Source organism: Pristis pectinata, chromosome 17, assembly GCF_009764475.1.
Source record: "Pristis pectinata isolate sPriPec2 chromosome 17, sPriPec2.1.pri, whole genome shotgun sequence".
Classification (NCBI taxonomy): Eukaryota; Metazoa; Chordata; class Chondrichthyes; order Rhinopristiformes; family Pristidae; genus Pristis; species Pristis pectinata.
In genome coordinates this window covers 27,235,347-27,253,804 of record NC_067421.1, presented here as the reverse complement: position 1 = coordinate 27,253,804, position 18,458 = coordinate 27,235,347, and the positions used below count along the sequence as shown (strand labels likewise).

The 18,458-nt window shown below is 40.1% G+C and overlaps 1 protein-coding gene and 1 long non-coding RNA gene across 6 annotated transcripts in view; one reads left to right on the top strand and one right to left on the bottom strand.

Annotated features, from left to right (window-relative positions):
- Positions 1-18,458, bottom strand: part of emid1 (EMI domain containing 1) — a 271,924-nt gene that overhangs the window by 193,540 nt on the left and 59,926 nt on the right. The gene's annotated exons all lie outside the window — the stretch shown is intronic.
- The window catches only part of LOC127579635 (uncharacterized), a 55,517-nt gene continuing 44,177 nt past the window's right edge, over positions 7,119-18,458 (top strand). Inside the window, exons 1-2 of the long non-coding RNA XR_007957706.1 lie at positions 7,119-7,195; positions 8,530-8,607. This is a non-coding gene — a long non-coding RNA (uncharacterized LOC127579635). The remainder of the gene's footprint in view (positions 7,196-8,529; positions 8,608-18,458) is intronic.

Genomic DNA, 18,458 nt, shown 5'->3' with positions numbered 1-18,458 from the left:
CTGGTCTATTGCGTTTGGTGCTCGCAAATGTGGCCTCCTTTACACTGGTGAAACCAAGCCTAGACGAAGCAACTGGTTTGTGGAGCACCTGCACTCTGTCCACAATGGCCAGCTGGAGCTTCTGGTTGCATGTCATTTTAACTCTCCTTCCCATTCCCAAACCGACCTGTCTGTCCTTGGCCTTCTCCATTGCTCTGGAGAGTCTAAACTCAAATTGGAAGAAAAACATCTCATACTCCACTTGGGTAGCTTACAACCCAATGGTAAGAATATTGAATTTTACAATTTCAGGCAACCCACACCCAGTGCTCTCCTCCCACAAACATTCACCTGTTTATCAAGTTTTCTTATTCCTTTATTCATCCCCCCCCATTCCCTCCCCATTGGATCCATCTGTTACCTACCATCCTCTATCCCCATCCCCCATTGGCCACATATTGCTATATACTAGCAACCTTTCCTGTTCTCTCAGTTCTGACGCAGGGTCTCAACCCGAACTGTCGACAGACACCTTTTGCCTCCACACTGCTTGACCCAATGGGTCTGCTTTTGTTCTGTTTTTCTTCTATGACTCTATCCGGCTGTTAAACCAAAACAACACCTGAACTCATCCTCAAAACTGAATAAACTGAAGTCAGATGCAGTTATAATCCACAGAAGAGAAGTTGACAAAGGTTACTTAAAACCTGAATGAAAGTGATGAAAACAAAGTTATTTAGCAGTTGGCTAAGCCACACTTCCTGATTCTGCCTTAGAAAATGCTTTTAATTCAAACACATCGGTTTCAACTTTGCACGCATCTTGCCTAAAGCCCCAGATAACTTCAAACGATCAGTCTCTACTGGTGGGCCTCTATGTGGATAAAAAGCTGATACCAAGATTATCAGATTTTGATTAGTTCTGAAAAATATCATTAAAACGATGCTGAATTATATATTTTCCAGTCAGTCCGCAAGACCTCCATGAGTCTGCAGAAAAAAAGAATCCATGTCAATAAAGAATGTTACCTTTTTAAATAAACTACATATTAGATGTTTCACAATTATTGATGCAAGTGAAGGGAAAGTTGGACAATTACACTGAAAAACAAATAAAAGGCAAGGCTAATGGATCTCAACGAGGCAAGGCAAGAGGATCTTTTAAAGACCATAAGTACTGGCTGAGACCAGCTGGAGCTATGGCCTGCTTTTACTCTTGCAACAACCAAATTGGTGCCTCAGGCTGAAGGTCCTTAGTGAGACCCTTCAGCCCGAAACTTCAACTTTTTCTCTTTCCACAGATGCTGCCTGACCTTCTGAGCATTTCCAGTATATCTGTTTTTGTTTGGTGGGATTGTACTGTGTAGATCGATTTATTTAAGAAGGTGTATGAATGCCTTGGAGGCAGTGCATAAAGATTTCTGGGATGAAGAGGCTGCCTTTTGAGGAAAGATGGAAAAGATTGGGCCGATACAAGAACATAGAACAATTACAGCACAATTCAGGACCTTCGGCCCACAAAGCTGTGCCGAACATGTCCCTACCCTAGAAATTACTAGGCTTACCCATAGCCCTCTATTTTACTCAGCTCCATATACCGATCTAACAGTCTCTTGAAAGACCCTATCGTATCAGCCTCCACCAGCATTTCCGGCAGCCCTCTCTGGGTTTCAGAAGAATGAGAGCTAATGTTATGGAAAATAAGATTCTGAGAGGGCTCTGGGGAAATTTGCTCTGGTTTGGGAACTTGGAACTTGGGGGCTCAGTCTTAAGATAAAGGGACACCCTTATCACACTGAGATGTGGAGGAATTTCTTCCCTTCCAGTTTGTGAATCTTTGGGAGCCTTGGTATTGGTACTGGTTTATTATTGTCACTTGCACCGAGGTACTGTGAAAAGCTTGTCTTACAAATCGATCGTACAGGTCAATTCATTACACAGTGCAGTTACATTGAGTTAGTACAAAATGCATTGATGTAGTACAGGTAAAAACAGTAACAGTAAAGTGTCACAGCTACAGAGAAAGTGCAGTGCAATAAGGTGCAAGGTCACAACAAGGTAGATCATGAGGTCATAGTCCACCTCATTGTATAAGGGAACTGTTCAATAGTCTTATCACAGTGGGGTAGAAGTTGTCCTTAAGTCTGCTGGTACGTGCCCTCAGGCACCTGTATCTTCTACCCAGTGGAAGAGGAGAGAAGAGAGAATGTCCCGGGTGGGTGGGGTCTTTGATTATGCTGGCTGCTACACCAAGACAACGAGAGGTAAAGACAGAGTCCAAGGAGGTGAGGCTGGTGTCCGTGATGCGCTGGGCTGTGGTCCACAACTCTCTGCAGTTTCTTGCAGTCCTGGGCACAGCAGTTGCCGTACCAAGCCATGAAACATCCAGATAGGATGCCTTCTATGGTGCATCGTTAAAAGTTGGTGAGAATCAAAGGGGACAAACCAAATTTCTTTAGCCTCCTGAGGAAGTAGAGGCACTGGTGAGCTTTCTTGGCCGTGGCATCTACGTGATTTGACCAGGACAGGCTGTTGGTGATGTTCACACCCAGGAACTTGAAGCTCTCAACCTCCTCCATAATGCTGAATCATTATGTATGCTTGAAGCTGAGGGGGATCTAGAGAAGAATCAAGGGCTCTGGCATTCAAGAAGGAAACTGGAGTGGAGACCAACAATCAGATGAGGCATGATCTTTCTGAATGGCAGAGCAGGGAGGCCAAATGATCTACTCCTGCTCCTATTTATTTCCTTCTTATGTAAACCACTACATTATTCTCAAAGAAAATGTTCGACTGTAGACTTTGCCACAAGCAAAGTTAACCTTTCTTATATTACTTAGATAAAGAAAAGAATAAATGACGAGGGAAAGTTTTAAAGCACTCAGCACAATGGCGCAGGCAAAACATTTGGAGAGACAAGCCTTTGCAAAGCATTTCAATCCCTGAGGGCATTCACTAATGATAATCACTTGCAGTAAGTTACCAGTGGATGAGAGGTTGGTCATTCATTCCTTTGCTCAGGTTACAAAGTATACAAATCAGGACTGACTTTGAAGCATGTCATTCACATCATCATTCAGTAATTGCTATAGCTTAAAATAATTAGCCTTCAGAAAGTGCAGATCCGGAAAGTTAAGTTCCACATTAATTTACTGAAGTTAGTACAAATGAGCAATTGCCTGTACTTGATAATTAAGCAAAATCCAGTGAGAGAACAGGACTGCACAAGGCCTCTCGAATTGGAATGTAGAATTCCTGATGTCCTATAATTCAGAGAAGTAAAACACCAGCAAAAGCTGCCCAGGATATCCCACCCATAATTGACCCTCCTTTTGGAGGTGGTGGGCCAGGAAGAGAATGGAAATGTCTGACCTTCGTAGGAATATGGTTGAGCTCAGCAAGCCAGCACAATGAGAGAATTGAATTAATGTTCCTTCCTTCATTTTGCTGTACACTGGTATTCTATCAAGTGATGAAACTGCTCTCACACAAAGTCCCTCCCAATAGTGGAAGGTGTGGAATGGGAGTGGATGACTTTAGTACTACCCACTTGCAGGAGTTGCCAGGAAAATCAAAATCAAAAAAAATTGCAGATACTGGAAATGTAAAATAAAAGCAGAAAATGCTGGAAACACTCAGCAGATCAGGCTGCATCTGTGGGAAGAGAAACCGAATTAACGTTTCAGGTTGAAGACACTTTGTCAGAACTGGACCCATTCTGAAGAAGAATTTTCAACCTGAAATCCTAACTCTGTTCCTCTTCCCATAGATACGGCCTGACCTGCTGAGTGTTTCCAGCATTTTCTGTTTTTATAATCAGAAGTTACCAGATTTGGACTTTAACCCATTTGTCTCTATTCCTGAGCAAAGGCATGAATATCCACCCATATGCATGACAACAACTTGCATTTACATAGCACTTTTTAATATAACATAGCTTTACATGGTTCTTCACAAGAGCATTAACAAAATGTGACAGCTTTACTATAGCTAACTGTGATGAAGACATTGGAGATACAACATACAAAAATATTTTAGGAGGTGGAAACGATGCCAGACAATAAAAATTTGCCCTCCCAATGTCTACATCCAATGGATAACTGACCATCACATGCCAGGAAGCCAAATTGCTAGCACACCAGCTTGAAACCAACAAACCATCGGGAGCAGCCATCCAAACTACCACAGGCGAGTTTAACATGTGCAATCATTAGACAGCAACTTCCTCAAATCTATCCATTTTTCACGGGCTACCAGGCAAACCACACTCACTCAATTATTATGAACAATCACTGGCTTGTAGCCAGCTCCGAGTCACTAGGGATCAAGAGAGAAAGGTTGTGATCTGCTTGAAGAAAGGAAGGGAAATTGAGGTCTGGACGATTTGGAGCTGGGGAGGAGACAAAGGAGAATGATGGAAGCCTGGGAGAGGAGATAGAATTCTGATGTGGAAGTAATTGAAGATTAGATCACAAAAATTTAATTGTGAACAGTACTGCTAACTTGATATTGCAGGTAGTACCCAAGTGTGGGCTACAGGTGAGGCACAGCTACACCACCAGAACATGGGCAACAAACATGTAAAAGGCACTGCAAACTGAAACTACCCGTACGGTTTTGTTCAAATCTCTTGGAATCAAACAATCACGGCATTGGAGGAAGGCATTCATCCCACTGATCAATGCCAACTCCCTGTAGACCACTCTATTCGATCCCTTTCCCATCTCCTGCTTCCCATAGCTCTGAAAATTATTTCTCTTTTTCTAAAGTCTCCACTGATTCTATCTTCAGTTAGGAAATACTAGACCATAACATAACTTTGTGGAGAAAGAATTTTCTACACATTACTTGTACCTTTAACTCACAAATTTATGTCCCCAGGTTCTGATGGGAATAGCTGCAATCCTATCTTAACTCATCATAAAAATCCTATCTTAGCATCATAATTGTGTACAATCTCCAAGAAGAAACTCAGATTCTCCACTGTAACCCTGTAGCCTAAATCTCTCGTCCCTGACACCATTTTAATAAATCTTTTCTGCACTCTCTTCAGGAACTTTACATTCTTCCCAAAATGTGGTTATCAGAAATGGATACAATAGTCCCATTGTGATCTAACCAGTAATTTAAAAGATTCAACATTGCCCTCCTGCTTTTTGATCTATTACAAAACCCAACATCATCATGCTTTACAAACTATTGTTTCAAGATTTGCAGCCATTTTCAAAGATTTATGCAAAGCGAGGGTCCCTCTGTTTCACCTTTAAAAGTGTAATTCCTCTTCCTTTCTGCCAAAGTACCTTATTTCATTTCTCGTATTACATTTCATCTCCCTTTACATCTCCACATTGGCACTGTTAGCCCTTCACCATATCTCAACTCTACCCCCACTGTTCCTTTCCCTCATCTCCTACAAGGCTCCCATCCCTGTCTTACTGCAGATCCTTTTGAATGATTTAATGGGAATGGATATTTCAGGTAGAAACTCCATCCTGCATATTTGTGTCAAATTTTGATTCAATACAATTTCAATGAATCAATTTCTGATGTTTCAATGCACTGAAGATGCTGGTTGTTGCATCTTCCCGTTTTTTCGCCAACCTTAACACATATCTTGCCTTGTGTTTCCATTAAGTGGCATTGTCTACCACAAAGGTATGTAATGATCATACAACCAATTCTGAATTTATTTAGTTATTCTTTTAGTTAATAGTTAGAACATGCAACGTTCAAGGTCAACATTTTCATCCTTGACAAATTTCACACCGTGGAAGATTTATTAAACTTCATAGGCGGCACGGTAGTGTAGTGGTTAGTGTAATGCTATTACAGTGCCAGTGATTGGGGTTCAATTCCCGCCACTGTCTGTAAGGAGTTTACACGTTCTCCCCATGACTGCGTGGGTTTGCTTCAGGTGCTCCAGTTTCCACCCACATTCCAAAGGTGTACGGGTTAGTAGGTTAACATGGGTGTAATTGGGCGGCGCGAGCTCATTGGGCCGGAAGGGCCTGTTACCGTGTTGTATAAATAAAGCTTAAAACCTTTGAGTCATTTTTTAAATCTCATCCTCTTTGCTTTATTCCCTTACCTTTCTTTCATTTTTCAGCTCCTTTTTATTTATGAACAAGCACCCTAATGTACTACAGCATTCAATTATACAGCATGACAAATGTAAAGGTTTAATGCTTTAGGGAATTATCCCTTTCCTGCTTTGGAAACATCAACGTGGTCCAGGGTTAAAAGTACAAATTTCGTCTCATCTATTTGTCTAGTCTGTGCACCACTGGTAATTATGGCAACTTTCCAGCCTGTTCTGCTTTCCCCTGCCTTCCCCTCTTTCAAATATATCAAGCTGATGAGATCACTGCAAGCAATTAGAAAATTGTAGGTAACAGTGCCCATTAAGTGTTGGACCATGACCTGCATGTGTCCTGCCAAGTCTGTTCTTTAATCAGAGATACCTGGAGGGACCGAGGGGAGGATAATTGCAAAAGCGCAGCTGAGATTCTTTAGAAAGACTAAAAATGCTCAGCTGCCACTTCCAAACCAATCAGAGCTGATTTCCCACCCAGATAAGAAAACTCCAGCTTGAGAAACAGTACAAACAAAGAGATGATTTATTTTGCCTCTATGTTACTGCACCACAATTATGTGAAACATTTATGCAACGAATTGTAGCATTGCACACTCTCGAAGCTGCTCCCTTCTGTCACTGGCCAAATTAAAGTGCAGATAAATAGATGCATTTGTGAATGGGAAGATCTTTCAAGTTTACATTCTCTCTTGCATGAAATAGGTCTTTCTTGCAGATAGCCAGAACTAATCGCACTGCCCTGCTCCCAACCAAGAGCCAAATATTTTCCTTGGTTTCAAACAATTGTCCACTCTGCTTTAAAGGAAAGCGCAGTGGTTTTTATCTCAGCTATTTCTTATAAAAGTCAAAGGCATGTATTCAAGTTAGACCTTTCACAACTCAGATTGATTTACTGCCAACAAAGTCACATTGTAATACAGGAAATACAGCTGCCAGTTGGCAGGCAGAAAGCTTCCATATACAGAAGTGATGATGACCAAATAAACTGTTTGATTAAAGTGCTAATTTCTAAGGAATGCCTTAATGGGAGAGAGATAGAGAAGAGAACAGGTTTAAAGCGAGAAAACAAGAACTTAGATTGGAGGTACCAATGATGGAGCAACAAAAATACAAGGATACACAGGTAACCACAACTGGAGTATTGCAGTGATCCTGGGATCTGTGTGTGTGTGTGTGTGTGTGTGTGCGTGCGTGCGTGCGTGCGTGCGCGCGTGCGTGTGTGCACACGCGCGCATGGAGTTGGGGGGGTAATGTTGGATGTAGATCTGGAGGAGGTTACTGATATAGGAAGGGGTTAGGTCATTGGGGGATTTTAAACAGTGCTGGGGATCTGAAAAATCAAGAATTTGTCAGGCCGGGAACCATTATAGGTCATGAAGCACAGGGCCGAAGGTTGAAGGGTGAACAAATCTTAGTGCAAGTTACAGCACAAGTAGCAGAGCTTTGCTTCAACTCATGTTTATGAAGGTGCATAATAGGAAGCTGTTCAGGAGAGAATTGTACTTGTTGTGTTTGTATGCCATTGCTAACATAAAAGAACAATGAAAAGCACTTCACAGAAAAGGAGGAATAATTTTACTATTCATAATCAGAAATTGTAAAGTGTTTGCTGTAAGGAGAACTATTGGATTAAATTCTCAAAGAATACAATAATGGGGCTTACTTGACTATTCCAAACTTGTATGTTCAGAAGCCAAACACCAGCACTACACTATCTCTCCTACTCTTCCATTGCAGATAGGATGAGCTTTGTCCGTTATCAGCCGCTCTAGTAATTAAATGATTTCTCCATCCCCATCCCCCTACAAACTCATAGAGCTCCCCCTTCATCTTTATCACACCATCCACAGATAACTCTGCATTAGTGTCAAGTGCCGTGCTAGAGCCTGGAGTTTATTTCCCTTCACAGTTGAAGATAATGAGAAAGGATTTAAACAAATAAAGGAAGAATGTTAAAAGAAGGCAGTATCAATTAGCATTCTTAACTTTGATTTTAAATTTAGTAGCTAGCCAGACAAAAAAGTTAAATAAATAATTTTCAATACTTAACATATCTTTACAAATAAATGTTGTTTACTAGCACCTGTTCAAAGTGCATCCCCGACTGAAGCTGTAGTACACAATGACCCTGTGTACATCTCTTCAGCTGAACAAACATTTTCAAGGTTGAAAGACTGAAGACAGTCCCCTGACTTCTGCCCTTCTTGGATTCCTACATTCTTAACAGCTAAATGAGGATCTCATTTGCAGATAAGGCTTTGCAAAACTACTAACAGCTAAACATTTAAGTATAAATATCGCAATTACATCTCTTCCACACTTCTTTGTTCACTACTTTTATTGAGTCACTAGCTAGAGTACTAAAGGAAATATCTTGGAACCTTAAGGTTGACAGATAAATAAAGGGGAGCAAAGGTCTGTTTATTTAGTTTATAACTTGTGTTATTTCCTGCACAGACACTGTTTTCAAGGACATTATTGACCCATTTGTGGATTAAGATGCTTGCTGTTGCTGCTGTCTGGAAAGATGATGGTGTGAGTATGACTGGTTAGATATTGGTAGCTTTCCCCTTTCAGCTGCCAGTAGGGAAGGGAGCTTCAAACAACTTTGCTTTTCCTATCGTAAGTAAATTCATACTAAGTGGTTAGGGGAAAGATCACAAGTAAAAATCATGTAATCAGCATATTACCACATTTATACATCAGCAGGTCACTCATAATCCAGGATTCCTCAGAACTACTGAAGATAACTTGCTCAAAGTCTGTTTCCATATCAGATTACTGGAATCATTCAGTCGAATAATTTCAATTGTTGTTCCTTTTCCATTTGCTTTAAAGTCTTTTGGAATGTAAATGTTTTTACAGTAATTCCTGACACATCAACACTTCATTCTGAAACAACTGTCAGTTTTCGATAAGTATCTATTCAACTGCATTGAAGGGAATTTTAAAAACAATTAGAGAATTTCTCTTTTAGGAATATGTTACATTGTGTCAAAAACATCACAAAAATGTTCTTATAGTAATTTTTAACGGTTGCCTTTAAGAAGTATTTTGAGAGACACATGAACAGGCAAGAAATTGAAGGATATAGATCATGGGCAGGCAGATGTGCAGTTTAAACTGGCACATGGTCAGCACAGACATCGTGTCTACCACTCACCTACACTCCAAGTGCAAGTTACAGTAGTCAATTAATCTAGCAACCCACGTCTTTGAGGCGTAGGAGGAAATCACAGCTCCCATGGGAAAATGGTCACAGGAAGAATGTGCAAACTCCACACAAACAGTACCAGAGGTCAGGATTGAACCTGCGTCCCTGGAGCTGTGATGCAGCAACTCTACCCCTTGCACCGCTATGCCACCCAACATCTTATCACTCTTTCAGGCACCTTCACTTTTGAGCAATATGCTCACTTTCTTTCCTAACTGGTTTCCAGCTCCTCCCATTTTCCTTTACCATTTGTGCACCCATCATTTCTTTAGTGTCCTGGCACCACTATCATTTGACTGAGATGATTTGGCACATTATTTCACTCTCTATTCCTTTATACACTTTCCTGTTATAAACTTACAGATATAAGTATCAATTGTGGTAAAATATGATCAACTGGATGTAACTGTCTGATGGAGTTGGAAACACAGGAGTGGGGGAAATGTGCCTCATGTGCAGGCATGCGTACTATGCTACATTATAAGGGAAGACCTATACTTAAATAGCAATCTAGTTGTCTCATACCAAATCAATATGAGATTTCCTTTATCCTGTATTTCAATATATTGACATATTATTTTGGTGGGCCAGTTTCATTGTCTCCTCCATGATGAAAAAAGTCTGTTAAATTAGACAAAGCAGTCAGGCAGAGTCCCCTAATTTTCTGAATCAATTTACTGACATCAGAACCAATATTTATAAATCATATCAGCGACTAACATTAATCACAGCTCACTTAGACATAGGGGAAAATGCTTCTCTGTAGAGAACTTTCTTACCTGTTCTGACTTTTGACTGCTGTTCGAAGCTAAATGACATTAAGGAAAGACAGTTTGTTTCATATCATTCCATTTCATTAAGTTTATGAACAGAGTAGGCTGAATCTGCAGGCAACTGTCAGAAATGAACTCTTCATGTAAATTATTACATGCATAAAAAGATCTCAACTAATCTAGACTACATTCATTGGTAGTATACAAATCTATTTGTTTCTCTTCAATACACTTTGAGTGACTATCAAACAGTACTAGGAAATTGCCATTCCCTTTTCTACAAAAGTTTGCATTCTCTTTTTTTTAAACTACCTCGATGTACTTGTGTACTGCGTGATCTGTCCAGATAACATGCAAACAAAAGCTTTTCACTGTATCTTGGTACATGTGGCAACAATAAACCAATTCAATTCAAAAGTCTACATGTATCTCCTAACAAAGTTTAGCAGGCCATGACCGTGAAGCAGAAGTGTTTGATGTGTTTGTTCCAACAGCTTATGACAAATACTGCATTTGCTTATTAACAATTCAAGGTCACTATCCAAATGGGATCAATAAATAAAACTTCTTATGAATGCTTACATTCTCAATGTTCCGATGTGTTCAGCATGAAGTTCAACCAAATGACTTCTGCTGGGAGTCCCAGTGCTCATTACTAGTTGTGCTATGATAGAAAGAGTGTTCATCTTTGTGTCCAGTTTGATGAAAAGTCATTGGCCTGGAAAGTTAACGTTCTTCCTCTCTCCGCAGATGTTGCCTGACCTGCTGAATAGCACCAGCATTTTCTATTTTTAACTCTACGTACAAGTATTATGAAATACTAGCAGGTGTTATACATCATCCATGGCTTGACTTAGTGAGTCTTTCTAGTCTAGTCTCCACTCAGCGCACCATTTCTTCTGCCTTAAGTATAACCACTCACTCTGGGCATTTTGTTATAGCCTTTCCAGTTCCTCTGAATTTAATTCTTTAGAATAAACCTGTACGGGTTTTCAGTAGATTGCTTCTGTATATTTCTAATGCAAATGTGCACAGTATACCTTGTTATACAAGTGGAATTGTCTTTGAACATATCAGTGTACCCTTCCAACAATATGTCAAGGTGTGAATTTTAAGCATCAGTGCTGAAAACAATTTTCTAATCTAGCCTGAGTTGTCGCAACCAGTTGTTTCCATTAAAACTGGCTTATTTGTATAGTTTGCTACGATGATTGTAGCTGGACTCATTATCTGTTGTGTTGCACAACACATTCCATTCGCCCCAATGTCTTTAAAACTCAATAGAATAGGCGCTCAATTTGATGGTGCTTTTCATCAATGGTATATGACTGAATTTGCTAGAATAAGTGCTTTGACTTATTTACAACCACAGCAAACTGAAACTGGTGATCAACACCTTTACCAGAAAGTCTGCCTTTTTACTTAACTATTGCTGCATAAGGCACAGATCCTGTGCAATTCCAGTTCCTTGTTGACTGAATGAAAATACAGGTGTTCCCCAGTTTATGAATGCCCAGCTTATGTACAGCCTGTATATATGAGCAAGCATTTGGGAGACAGCTGGGATGGATCTGCTGGCTGCTGCTGGGAACTCTATTTGTGGCTGCACTTCCGACTTGTAGACTGTTCAGGTTAGAAGCAGTTCACAGGAACAGCACCCTGCCATAATCTCGGGACAACCAGTCTAACTGTGAAGTTCTCTCTGTTGCCATTTTAAATTCCCACAAAAATTGCTTTTGTTGTCTTCATTCTGCAGGTAGTCAAAATGTGAGCCTGCTCTAAACTGAAAATAATGTGAAGTGTGATGGAACTTCAAGAACAATAACAACTGGTCCTACCAGCATGCTTTGGACTTGGTTTTGTAGCCTTGGACTTTGCTACAGCTCTCTGACTGCAAACTGCTGCTATAACAGTCACCTGAAGTGGGTGAATTTCTCTAGCACGCTTGCATGCCATTTCCACTTAGACATCAATTTTACATGCACGCTTCAATCTAGGTTTTGTGTGCTCAACAAGGTTGACTGAAATCATTCTCCTACCGGATCACTCATAAAACTATTGTGTAGGGCACAATCCAAAAAAAGAATCAATATTGGAATGTAAGGGTAAGGGCTCTAATGAAACGATGTACTCACCAATTTTCTCAATTTGCTTCTGGAATCTTGGCGCAGACTTGTAGCTATTTTTAATGGCTTTTGATTACAGTAATCTTCCAGTTTCTGAATGCCTTCATTCAGATCGTCTTTTGTCTTGCAGGGCATAAGATTTGACAGCAGGCCATATGTTTCTGGCCCAGTCTCCATCAGCAGGATTGTTATATTGCTTGGATATCATATCATTTTGGTCTCTCAATCTCTTGCAGATGGTTTGCTTTAAACAACATGTCCACTCATTTTATGTATTAGCTGAATGGTTCTCAAGCTCGATCATTCCTGTTGAGCCACGGTGTCCAATTGCTATTCAGCAGTGACACAACTAACACTGAGTTTGAGGAAGAAGTGTCAGTGCTGCTGTCCTTTGCCACTATGGCTTGCACTCTTCAGGATATACAAGGACGCCTTCAACAAAGAGGAGTCTACATGAGTGGTCATAGGAAAACATCATGAAAAGTCAGTTTTGGTGCTTCAAACTCATGTAAACCTTGTCAAACGAAAGTCAATAATGTCCTTCAACAAATTCTTCAGGATCAAAGTCAAAGTTGAGTTTATTGTCACGTGCACAAGTACATATACAGTATGCACAGGTGCAATAAAAAACTTACTTGCAGCAGCATCATCACAGGCACATAGCATTATATAAGCAGCATTCACAAGAAAAACATAAATTAAACATAATATTTATAAGAAAGAACACAATTAGTGCAAAGTGGTCATAGTGTTGTTAAACTCTAGCGATTAGGATTGTGCCAGTTGGTTCAAGACCTGAATGGTCGAAGGGAAGTAGCTGTTCTTGAACCTGGTGGTGTGGGACTTCAGGCTTCTGTACCTCCTGCCCAATGGTAGCTGCGAGAAGATGGCGTGGCCCGGATGGTGGGGGATCTTTGATGATGGATGTTGCCTTCTTAAGATAGTGCCTCTTGTAGATACTACCGATGGTAGGACAGGATGTGCCTGTGATGTATTGATCTTTGTCTCCAATATGTAATGTGTTCAGAATGCATTGAGACACAGCATAGAAGTGATGCTTTATTTACAAGACAGCACACTATTTACATGCTATGATTTTAAAACTTACTGAAAACCTAATGTTGCAGACTGTCTGTGAAACCGTTACACTCTTTAAGAAGGGGAACATGACTCCAATGTCCATTGGGATGATAATTCAACCACACACACACACACACACACACACACACACACACACACAGAGTGAAAAGATTCAGTTCCTTACTTAAAGATATATTACACAGAAGATAACATTTTCTGAGTATCAGTAGACTTATTGGGCTCTTAGTTTTCAGTTCAAAAGAAGAATCTGTGACAAAAGGTTAACCTGTTCCCTGTCTCCGAGACGTACCCTCCAGTCTGCTGTGCTTCTTCTAAGTTACAAAAATCATACAATCTTAGAAATTTATTGCACAAATGGAAGCTGTTCAACCAACAATATCTATCCTGGCAAAATATGGACTTTAGTTAATCTCACTTCCCCATTTCTCATCCAAGGACTGGTCCGTTAAGGCTCTTTAAATGGTTGGGGTTTTAAATGTGAAACGAGTTCCTGCCTGCACCAACCTTTCAGGCAGTGTATTCCAGATCAGCACTATTCCTCCTAATACTTGTAGTAAATCAGGCTTTCTCTTGGATTTCTAAGGCTTCAGTATTTTGTTTCTGGATTCAGTTGCAATTCATTGAACTGCTGTGATCTCAGGCATTAGTGAGATCAGTGATCTCAGGTGCATTTCATCCTTGTACATACCAGGTGTGGCGAAGGTGTACAAGGCATGTCCAGTGTGTGGACTAACATGCCTGATTACCAGTAGAAATGACAACACCTGAAATCATGTTGAACCAGATAAGGTACAAATTCCAACGTGGTGAAAATGGGAGTCATTACTTGTTATAAATAAAGCAATCTTTGATCTGATTGAGGACGAAGCACCAAATATTGATCAACAGATGACACATTAAGCAAATTGTCCTGACCTGGAAGTACTGAACTGGGTCAGTATGGCACAAGCCAGCCCGACCTGATCAGAATAAACACTCAACCTGGACCAAACATGATACAGGCAGTCATATCCCGTTGCACACAGGACAACAGCCTGGCTCTAATTCCTATTAACTTTCCTTTAGTCCACAGTATCATTATGCTATGTCAAAATCTAAGAAGACTTGGTATCAGCATTAGAACTCTCCAAGGTAACATCCATCTTCTTGATAAAAAAAACTCAGAAGAAAGCATCTCGTCATAATTTATAAAATATCTTTTTTTTTCCAATTTCATTGATGGTCTCAGGGTAGTTGGTGTTATTGGTGAAAAGAACAAAATTTTTCTTTGAATATTGTGATGGGATCTATGTGAGTGTTATCTGAACCACCCATAAAGACAGCTGTTTGATATTTCACCTGATGGACACATCTCCAGCTTCCATGGTAACTGCATTCATTGGCTAGCCTAGAGAATCAACTTATGTCCAGGAATAAGAATGGAATGCACAAGTTTTTGAAACCAAAGGTAGCTGACTAGCAGAGCTAAGCTACTACCTGAAAAAGCTGGAATCTTCAATTAGCCATTGCTAGTCACAAAAATTCATCATTAGTAATTTCCAGCATTAATTTAGCAAAGAGAGCAGTACTTCTAAGCCACAAGTGAAGAAGTATCACCACCTGCAGTGAAGGAGCTATGTTCATGATTCATGTCCTGAGGCTGAACTGTGATAGAGATAATTGGTGTGTTATTGTGTCTGTTGCTTTATTTGAGTTGGAGACAAGGTATGAGAAAAGGTGGGAGTTGGGTCTCAATTCCTAATCCTCTAAATTCACAAGTATATATTCTTTCTGTTAAAAATATTCCCCCAGGTAGAGTAAAACCACATAAAAGTTGCTTTGAATAGATATAAGCTGTACAGGTTCCTTGGCTTACATTATATAATACACCCCTGTGGCCAAAAGTGATATGATTTTCTAACTTAGATAAACCGTTACTATACAAACACTTAATTTTGGTTGCTTGAGGCAATTCAAAGACACAATCATCCGCAACATGCATCTTATGAGAGCAGTTACTATAATTTAAGAGTTAATAAATGAAAGAGATCTGCTTTTCAATATTCAGAGGTGCTTCAAAACTGTTCCTTGAAGGAGAATGAGGAACACTAGCCAGGAGTGTGTTGGAACAGCTAAGTCTGCAGGGCCAAAGCTTTGACAGCAGAACTGAGACAGACTTTGCATTTTAGGGTTAAATATGATACCAAAGTTATGAACAATCTGATCCTGTTCCAGGCAGCTGCCAAGGAGAGTGACAGAGCTGGGGTTAGGGAACCGACTTTGTGATAGAAGGCATTGACCTCAGGCTTCCGATATTTAGCGGATGAAAATTTCTGCTCATCCACTACTGAAGTGTTGATCACACAGTACTAGTGAAGTGAACAAGAAAGTGAGGTAAAACTGGCTGTAGAAACTGATGCTGATTTCAGGTGTTGCTGCCAAGGGGCAGTGTGTAGATGGGAAAGAGGAAAGTGCCAAGGATAGATCCTTGGGCAAGAAACCAGAAATAAAAGTGATTTTGCACCCTATTCCTTAATTTTCCAACAAATCTCAACTGTTGGGGTTCGGATTAGAAAATGTGTGTGTATACTGGGCATGATTTTGAAAAAATCTAACTGATTCAGCAGAAAAATCACACGTAGTACTTACCCAATCATCTGATAATCCCCATCCCCAGCTGGGAATAGTTTGTGCTGGGACTATAAAGTAAGAAAATGTAGCCAGTGAAATTTTACTCCCTCTTTAAAAATGGTTTCAAAGACACATCAGGCTGCCATACTTCAATGATGAACTGTTCTTACCTGTGTTCTTACTGTAATTAAAATATACCACATATATAGCTTTAGAAGGGTTAAAAAGATTAACTGAATAATATAAATTGAGAGAAACTTGTTTCATAGATTCACAGATGATCCAATTCATCCATGATGCCTATCTATGATAATCCCAGTTGCCTGCATTTGGCCCAGATAATCCAAGCATCTTGTGAATGTTGTAACTGTACCTGCCTCTACCACCTCCTCTGGCAGCTCACTCCATATACCCACCATCCCCTGTGCGAAAATCATTCCCTTCTGATTCCCTTTAAACCTTTCTCCTCTCACCTTAAACCTTGGGTATACTTATACTCCAGTTATGAAATCTAACAGATGCTATTGTAATTCCTTGTTTAGAAATAAATTCCAAATTTGATATTCAGTTGAACTGGATTTTCCCTCAAAGCATTCACAACCTACTTATTTCTCATATATTCAGTCTATACTGATGTTAGATCAGATGTACTTTATTAAATTATGCCGGTAAATAGATTAGTACTCTTTCAAGGAATTGGATCTCTACTGTCCAGGAGTTAACGAACAGAAGATAAAAGTTGGTTGGGTTCAACAGAGGGCCATTTATTTGTCACTTGATGACAATTAAACATGATATTCCAACAACACATGTGAAAACTAATCTAGAAGCAATTAAAAGAATGCACAATGTTCTGTGTATCCATGACATGTTCATTCAAGCATTGTAAAGTTAGGGGAATATGGTATGGCCACCATTGCTTCTGTAAGGAGAGTAAAGTTACTTCATAGCTTTTCAGTTTTTTGCTGCTGGGATGTCTAATTGACAACACAACTTAAGTAGTATATTATGTTAAATGTCACAAGGCCCAAAATGAAAACAAAACGGATGTTTAATGTCATTTTGCAATCATTTGAAATGGGAGATTTTTAAAAGGATTAGTTTAAAGCCATTGGCAATGTCTTCTGGTCTATTGAACTGTCAGTTATATTACACTTTGTTAGACAAAGATTGTAGTTGCCACCTTGGTAAATCAATTTCATACACTTTATTCCAGTTAAAACATGGAGATCCTATCAGAGACACAGGTTATTCCACAAGATAGCACAGTTTACAACAATGACAAAAATTACATATACATTTAATAGCAACTTAAGCAATATATGAATAAAACAGGGTCTAGGTTTTCCTCCTAAATTCCTACACTTGCCAATTCCTTATCGGATCTTGTTCAGATGAGACAAAACCTGCCTAATGATGGAGACTCAGGAGACACCAAATGCTGGAACCTGGAGCAAAACAAAATGCTGGAGGAACTCAGGCAGCATCTGCATTTCCCCAGCAAGCACATCAACAGGAAAGCCTTCAGACCCTGAGCAGTAAAGCTCCATTCACTGGCGTCATCCACCAGCTGTGGTCAGGATGGTGATTGCTGTAGAAAATTAAGGAAACAATTCAATGTATTTCTCCTTTACCTCAGTACCAGTGATTCCTGAATGGATTTTGTTCTCAGGAGTAAGCTAAGATGGCTTGTCCATTCCAGGCTTCTGGCTGAGCATGGTTGTAATTGATCCAGCCTTGTCTTTAGCACTCGTGCTGGACCCTGGAACCACTGAGGTTGGGGTGTTCATGGAGCCACCTTCTCTCATCAGCCATAAACTTTTAATTTATTCAACAATACCCAGTCCTGCTCTTAACACTCACTCAACATTTGCTTTTCATGACACAGAGGGAGGTCATTCAGCCCATCAGGTCCTGGAGCAATTCTGTTGGTCCTATTCCCCAGAGTCATTCTGTTGTACTGCACAGGAATGGGCTCTTTGTTCCACAATGTCCATGCCAACCTTTTTGCCCATCTACACTAGCCCCATTTGCCACATTAGGTCGGTATCCATCTACGCCTTGCCTATTCAAATGCCTGTATAAATGTCTCTTAAATGGAATGATCATATCTTAAAATCCAGACAACATCCTGTTGATTCTCCTTTGCACTCTGTCCAGTGCAACCACATGCTTCCTACTGAGCGGCAACCAGAACTGCACACAATACTCCAAGTGCCATCCAACCAGTGTTTTGTAAAGTTGCAACATAATGTTCCAACTTTTATATTTTATACCCAAACCTATGAAGGCAAGCATTCCCTATACCTTCTTCATCATCTTGTCTACCTGCGTTGCCACTTTCAGGGAACGATGGACTTGAATCCCAAGTTCCCTCTATTCATCAATTTTCCTTAGCACCCTCCCATTTACTGTAAGCATCCCACCACTATTTGACTTCCTAAAATGCATCATCTTGTACCTTTTGGAATTATGTTCTATCTGCCTATGCTCTGCCCGTTTTCCAACTTATCTACATCTTTCTGTAGCCTTAGACAACCCTCCTCGCTATTCACAACACCA